The sequence below is a fragment of the Ammospiza caudacuta genome, chromosome 4, assembly GCF_027887145.1.
Source record: "Ammospiza caudacuta isolate bAmmCau1 chromosome 4, bAmmCau1.pri, whole genome shotgun sequence".
Lineage (NCBI taxonomy): Eukaryota > Metazoa > Chordata > Aves > Passeriformes > Passerellidae > Ammospiza > Ammospiza caudacuta.
Genome location: NC_080596.1, coordinates 13525248 through 13533701, shown reverse-complemented (window position 1 = coordinate 13533701; position 8454 = coordinate 13525248).

Genomic DNA, 8454 nt, shown 5'->3' with positions numbered 1-8454 from the left:
CTGAGTCTAGTGGGGAAAATTATTCTTGTGGAATATGCAGGATGCTCATGAGTAGTGGTCTCTACACCCTGGAGATCCTGATGAACCTATAGAGAAAACTAGGGAAGACAGGATGTCCTGCTCTATATGGGTCCTGGTCTTACCATGTCTCAGGGTTTTCGCTTGATTAATCCTTCTTTATGTTATTGCAAGCCCTGCTAAGGCAGCTGTTTGGATTTGCGTTATCAGCTGAAGGATTGGTTGGGCATTGGAATAGGTTGCTCAGGCAGGTGTTAGAGTTACCATCTCTCCAGGTGAAGGAAGTGGTGTCTGGAGGTGGCACCTGGGGATCTGGGTTAGAGGTGATTATGGTGGTGCAGGGTTGCTGCTTGGTCTGGATGATCCTGAAGATCTCTTCCAACCTTGATGGTTCTGTGATATTTAAAGTTATGTTTAGCTTCTACTGCTAAGTGTGAAACATATACATTGATGCTCTCAAAGCTTATATTTGATTTTTAATATAACAGTTTGAAAACTGCCAAGGAGAGGGAGGTTGGTGCAGTGCTGGAGCATGGAAGACAAGCAATGATTTTTCTCTGCTTCTCTTGAGTTCTGTGAGACGAGGCAGGTGTCAAGAGTTTTCTGTGCCACAGCTCACTCAGTGTCATCTTATCTCACCTGATAGGCTGGGAATAATTACAGCAGGATGCTATGTGGATGGATATGCTGTATGTATTTTAGAGTAGTCCAAAAGTTGCTGCTGGGGAGTTTGGCTCTGAAGTTGTTAGAAGCTTTGATATTACAAAGGCAGATTCCATTGCCTATGGGAGTCATTGTTCAAAACACTGGTGTTTCATTTCAGAGATTGGCTGAGCTGACCAAGAGTGGAAAGCAGTCTTGGAAAATTGCTATGCCCAAATAAATGAATGCTGTGGCAATCTGGCTGTACCTTTCACAGAACAGAAAGTGTGAGAAAGACATTTTAATACAAGTACCTTCTCCCCCAGCCCCATTTTGCCAAGTCACCAGAAAAAAATTATTCACAGTTTGGGTTTCCAAAGCAACAGCCATTCTAATGATTCAATGACTTTTTTTTCCCTATTTTTGTTCAATGAGGTGGAAGAAAGGTGCCACTTAGAATCACAGAATGGGTCAGCCTGGAAGGGACCACAGTGGGTCATCTGGTCCAATCTCCCTGCTCAAGCAGGGTGATCCTAGAGCACGTGGCACAGGACTGTGTCCAGATGGTTCTTGAATAGTGAGGGAGACTCCACAACCTCTCTGGGCAATCAGTTCCATTGTGAACTTCTTCCTGCAAGGACTTCTTCTAGATTTTTTTGTTTTGTTTAGTTTTGTTTAGTTTTAAATTTAGACTTTGTTTCAATATTATCTTCTGATATCAAATTTCCACTTTAATAAAAATAGATTTTGAGCCTTTCTTTGACACTCTGATAGGACCCAGGAGGTATGGAGAAACCCTTGCTGGATCAAAGCATCTCAGCATGGCAGGGCAGAGCAGTACAACATATTGTTGATGGAGAGAAGGGACACCCAAGGAAAATGCTGCAAGAGACAGGGTTATATGTCCTGACTGTCACTTGCTCATATACAATAGCATATATTTGCTTATAAATGCAAGACCTTAAAGATTCTCTGGAGGATCTCTCGTCCTCTAGGTAGGGTTGTGACTGAGGGACTGTGACACAAAATGTGCCCCTCAGCTCCAGTTTGAATCCTGGTAAAAAAAGAAATGGGAAATACCAGGCTATCACAGCTACCTCCAGCTAAATTAGTTGATTTCAGCTTATTTTTTTGCCTGTTATCTCCCACAAGCTTGTCCTACCCCTGCAGAACAAAGTACTTTTTTTTCTCTTCTGTCTCATTAATGGGTTGTTCATTTTAAAAATGGAAATTCAGTTGACTAGAACCTCTCCTGTGCTAAGTGAATTTGATAAAATTAGATTTAGACAAGTTTTGAGGGTTTTTTGTTTGTTGTGGTTTGGTGGTGGGTTTTTTTATTTGCTTGTTTTGTATTTTAACAATAGAATCTCTGTACAGTGAACTAGCTTGAAGTTTTCTTGCTCAAGGAGACTGCAATGTCTTGAAGCATCTTTGCTTGACCAGAACACAGAACATATGCAATTTCATACAAGACAAGCTGAAAATTTGACAGGTTGTGACATAAGAAATGTTAGCTCCTTCTTTTATCAGCTGGTCCAACTGGAAAGCTACACATCTTTTCCTTGTTCCTTCTTTGGAACTGTCATCTTCTGTATATGCTAATTCACAGTTGGTCTAATACATGCTTGGTTTTGGGCCATCATTTGTTTGAATTTAATATCTTTTTTCTCCACAGGATGCTCCCTGGAGTTTAGCTCAAGAGGATGTTTCATTTTTTTAGGAGCAATGCTCATCTGCAGTCCTAAAGGCCCCCGTTCCTTTATGTCAGGAGCCTTCCTTTGTAGCTCTTCTTTTAAATAATTTATCCTAAATTGAAGACTGATTCTGAATTACTGCTGTCAGGAAGGATCTTGGTCTCAAGCTGACTGTCATTCTCCCCTGTTTATTATTGATTGTCCTGTGACAATCCATGTATGGCATATAGCTAAGCAATCCTAGTCATAAACAGTGCATAGATTATTTACTTGCAAAAATTTGGGCAAAATAAAGTTCATTTTTCTGTTAGCCAGCATGGTGGCTGTCACTGCAGAGTCAACACTTGCTTAAGGTTACTGTGCATTGAGATTTGGGGATCTTTTCTCCTTTCCTTTTTTCTTCCTATGCTAAGAATAGGGACATATCCATGGTAACTGTATGTTATGTCATGGCAAATGCTGAATTTCTGTGAGTGTGTCAAACAGAGACAGCTGCATGGTACCATTTCTAAGCATTTTCACCTCATGTATGTTGGGCAGGACCAGAAGGTTACCTCATACATTACCAACTTTACAGCATCTCAGATTCAGCATCTGAATGTGTTTGTACTTCTCTTCCTGCTTGGCTTTTATCTACAGCAGTGAGGTGCTGGGAAAATAAGCCTTGCCATCGAGCTCCCAGGGCTTGTGAGTCTCTGGAGAGTGTAATTAATGTCCTCTGAGACATTTACAAGTGAGGAGAGAAAGAGAAAAGTGTAAATTTACTCCTACTCTTTATTATTTCTGGACTCAAAAGCTCTGTGTCCTGCTGGTTTTACTCAGAATCAAACGTCCCTTCAAAACATCCTGGCATTATTGACAACTTCCAGATTGCTGAACAGGACTGTAGCAAGTTCTATCTGGATGGTCATGTCTGGATGGCATCCCATCCCTCAGGAGGATTTGTGAATAACACCCCCAGCTTGGTTTTGTCTGAAGAAATAACTTATAAAAGACTTTGCAAATGTTGCCTGTTGATACCAGGATGTGGAAATGTAAGCACTGGTCAGCCTGTATATTCTTTCAACTTGCATGGGGTTGGGCATTTATTCCTTTGTATGTCTGGTCCAAACCAGCATAGCAGCTGAAATGGTTCCTGCCCTGTGAAAGAATAACTGAATACAAATTTGTTTGTCTTTTGGAACATAGTTGATTGGGTTCTAATCTAATTTGGGAATTGAAAATCTCTTGCTCTGCCAGGCAAGTCACACAGGATAGCAAGGGCTGCCTCTGGAAACAGCAGTATGCAAATGCAGAGACGAGCTCTGAAGCAAGAGCCCTGGTTTACTAGGAGTGCTCCTCCAGAAACTGCCCAATGTAGTTTCAGGGTCTAAAGGGACCCTGATTCTCTTTGTAATGGATGCCTCCACAGTGTGGTTCAGCCTCCTGGGGTCAGAAAGAGTTTTTCTTGCTGTTAGGTGGTCCTGGGCTGACTTGGATCTCAGCTTGGGCACTTAGCAAGTCTCTTGTAGGGTCACCTGTACTGGACACTTCATAGCAGTAGCTGGCTCTGAGCTGAATTCTAAAGCTTCAGTTTTCTGGCATCCCTCAAAGCTCTGTGGTAGATGAGAAAACAAGACACAATGTTTGAGAAGGGTGTTTCAGTTCCTGCTCAATGCCTGGCATAGTTCTTTGTGTGTCTACCTTCCGCAACAGATTTCTTCCAGGCAGTGCAGACAAATTCAAAGACTTGAGTGTGTTGCTTTGTCTTGAAGGGAGGCAATTGCTGCTGACTTTAAAAACTGAAGGGTGCAAATAGTGCTTTTTGTGAGAGGCTGCAATAATAGGACAGCTATGACAAAAACTATGCTATGACAATTTGTTGGCTTTTTGACTTAAAATGTTATTTAACATAAGTAAGTTTAAAAATCTATGCTTTATATTCTTAGTTTTATCAATGAGTGCCTGTTACAGGGCTGCTTCATGTATATCCTCCTACCTGCTACGGTTTGGTGGCCAAAAATCACTAAAGATGGCTTTTCTATGAAAATATGAGTATGGCTGTGAATTCTCCTTCTTTGGTCCTGATGGGCTTTTTCTATGGGATATGTGTGTTGGAAATACAATGCCAGTTGGTCCTTCCATTATAGATCATTTTTTTCTCCTGGTAAAGTACTAGTAGCAGTACAAGTTGGTGACCTTCTGCTACTCTCTGTTGCCACTGAGGACACTGAAGGTTTTGGGATAGAAGGGAATGTATAGGCTCTTCTATGCCAGGGTAATACTGATTAATGTTCAGAGCCAGGTACATGGCTCTTCTGACATTTTCAAGGACATTGTATATATTATTTTTGGAATTCAGTGTACCTGTTTCCATTCCCATTTATTTGACTGTGTGTCTTGCAAATTTAGCTAGGACCAGAAATCCTCCAAGTTCAATAATAATACACAAATTTCATTACCCATATTCACTATTTGTCCCAGCCCAGCATTTAAAAAGTAAGCAAGCGTTGAATTTCATTATAATGTAAAATAATGGAATTATTTCTGGACATAATATTGAGACTTTAGGGACAGTAATTTTTTGATTTCTGAAGTACAAGAAGCCTATTTAGGTCATAATTTCATCTGCAATGCTACTTACACCTTGTAATAGATTTCAAGGAAGACTCAGCTACTTTTTTTAAAAGAGTGTTGTACTGTACAGTAGAGTGTGTTTGGTAGATGATAACCCAAACCACATGGGTTCAGAATTTCTTTTGCTGTGTTTCCAGCGATTTTAGTGGATTTACACCTTAGTGTGAACATAGTTGTTACTTGTTTACATGAAAAATAAATTAATATTTTAGCTTTCAAAGAGTAATAGCCTATAACCTGTTAATGAATTTTAATACTTTGGTTAAGGGAAAAGGGGGAGAAAATGTAATTCACAAGATTACTTGGCTTGATGAAATAGGTCAGGTATTACAGACAAATCTCTGAACGGTGATTCTGCCATAGAGAACTGCCACAGCAGATCTGAGATCCAAATGAGTGGATTTTCAGGATCCTTTCTGGAATCACATATGTAAAAGGCGACTGTTCTTTGGAAAATCACTGCCACAAATGAGTTACTCAGAGTACATAATGGTCTGCAGGACCAGAAATTTCTAACGATCCCCAATGCCCAGTGTTCAGGATGTGACTTACATGTCTCAGTTTGCACACACAAAGCAAGTGGGTGACCCTGGTGATTGCCTGTTAACTTCAGTGCAACACATTATGAGAAGGATGGATGTGGTATTTGATGCTTTTAGTAATATGAACGGTCTAGAGCCTGTGACCTCAAAAGGTTCTAAAAACTGCAACTTTCAAAACTATCAAATTAGTTTGGAATGTAGAATCCCCAAGGCAAAGATTAGTTTTTTCTTTTTTTTTTTTTTCATTGGGGCCAAGACTACACTTCAGGTGTCTGCAAAGGAACAAGTAACATAAAGAAACATAAAAGAATTGAAGGGAAGGGAGACCCCTTACCTGCTACTTGTCCTGGGTATTAGAAGCATTACTTAGACCTGCTATAAGAAGACCAAGTGTAAGCTTCTTGAATCTCTTGATGGTTAAGTAAATTATGTGGATGTGTGTGTGTGTAGATGGGTTATTTAGAATTATATTGTGGATTTAATTGAAACTGATCTTCAAAGGGATATCAACAAATGGTTTCTTTTGCCAGGGGAAATCACCTTTTATTGTCTTTAAATGAGAATGGTAATTAGGAGGAAGTTTGGGTGAAAATTGTTTCTTGGTCTAGCTTGTTACTTCACTATTCACGACATTACCAAAGGGAAATAGCCTTGTCCCTATCTAATCTGAACTCATCAACAAGTGCTCAAAAGCACATGTGGCTTGTTAGTAAAGCCTATAATTAAAAGGAGGAAGGGAAAGCCTTCTTAGGACTTAGCATGTAATAGGATGGGAATAAAAGGGTTAGCTTCAGCCCTTGCTTCAAAATCTGAATGGCTGAGTTCTCACTCAGAAGTGCTGCTCTCCTTGAAAATGTTGTTTGCCCATGAAGTAGAAGAGAAAATTGAGAACTGCAGCCTGAGCAGGTTAAGAAAAATGGTGCTGTGTTCTATGAAGCTGAGAAGCATATAGTGATGAAATACCAAGGTTGCTGTAGCCTTAAGTGGATGTTGATAACCAGCAACGTGGAACGGTAAGGGCCAGAATTCAACCTAAAACCTTAAAGTAATAGAATTTGTCATAAATGTAGCACTTAAATTTTGACACCAGCTGAACACTGAAAGACAGGATCATCTAATGCCCTTGTATCTCCAAGATGTTTATCTTCCTTTTATACCTTAATAGTGTTGACTCTCATCCTGGCAGCCTTTATAAGAAAAAATGCAAAGGAATGTATCCCATTTTAGGTGTATATGGCACTTGTGTGCTGAAGTTTTGAGACAGTCCAAGGTGGCGTCTGTTGGTAGGACTGTGTGGGATAAAGAACCAATGCCTTTGGCTTCATTTAATATTTATGTTCTCAAACATCCCTTGTCTGTTTTCACAGCAGCATCATACATATATCTTAAGGAGGAAATGGGGTTTTAATCTTCTGTAGTTTTTAAAGTATGATTATACATAGGAGGGGAGAGGGAGGCAAGGGGTATTGTGGGCATTTTAACAGACTTAGCTGTGTTTCTAAGTTTTTTTATCCTTCAAACACAATTCCTTGTACCTGTCAGCAGTGACTGTCTGAATCATACACAGAGGAGAAAAGGTGTTTGGGTAGGTGTGGATTTCTACCAGAATGCAGTTTTTGAAACATTAGTGGCATTCTTTAAGTGTGCATACTCAGCATAACATATTCATGCGTTGTTGCCTCCTCATTCTTTTAGCTAATTAAAGCAATTTATTGAAGCATGAATATGCAACAAAGATAACTCTCAGAAGATTTTTTTTTTTTGTACTGGCTTGGTTTGAATGTAGTCTGCAATTTTTTTCCCATATGCCATTCTGACTACTGGCACATGGTTTGTAGTGTTATAGTCTGTTTCTTGAATGTCTTTGATTAAAGCTTTGTACTTTTCTGGTGAAGGTTATTTCTGTAGGTTTAATGAAAATAATAATAACTAAAAAGAGAGTAACCCCTCCTTCCCAAAATAGCTTTCTCTCTGCCTGATTCTTGTATTTGTTGAAGGAGATTTATTAGGAATTTTAATACATGTTGCTTCTAAACCCACACGTATCATAATAGCTGCATTTATAGATAGCAGAAAATTTTGTGATTAGCTAATGATGTGGGAATTATGGTGAAGATATCTGAGGGCAATCCATGGGAGTTTTCAACACTAACAACTCAGCAGGAAGTATAAAAATCTCAGGTACGTATTCACTATAGTCCTTCAATAATTGTGCAATCAAGACATTTAATTGTTAATGGTACTTTTTTTTTTGTCTTGCATCACCAGATACTTGACACCCTGGAAAGCACACATTAATATAGAACAAGTAAGCAGATTTGCTTCATAGAGGCATCTTAATTCAGGTGGAAGTTTAGAATCATTTGTATTCTGCTTTTGTCACTCTTGAAAATTGCTGGAGTGCTGTGGATGTAACAGTTTTTGTCATAAGATTGTGGATTGTAGGTGTTGCACTTTTATAATGTCACCTTGTCAGCATGTACCTGATCCAAAGAGGACTGGGAATATTGTTTACAGCTGTTGGACCACATAATGAATGTCTGTAACTTAAGTCTGTGAAGTGATGCCACTTTACACTTGTCTGTCCAGAGTGGGTGCTGTGGCTGCTGAGCACTTCTGAGGAAGCAGCAGGCGCTGCAGTGGGTCAGGTCCACTGCCAGAAAGAGGCAGAAGACAATTTAATAATGATACTGTCCACACAGATTGGCCAGCTGGATGCTCCCAAAGCAGGTGGTAGAGTCTTTGTACTTGAAAGAGAAAAACAGAACGTGAGAACTTTAAATTGGGCACATCATTCCCTAGTAAAAACTTATGCAAATTAGAAACCTCTCAAGCTAGAAGGAGCAGCTTCCCCTTTTATTTGATCAGATTGTGTGGTTTTGATTGAAATAACTTCATTTTGTACTGAGGGTTTACCTTTTTATAAATTATGTTTAGTTAAC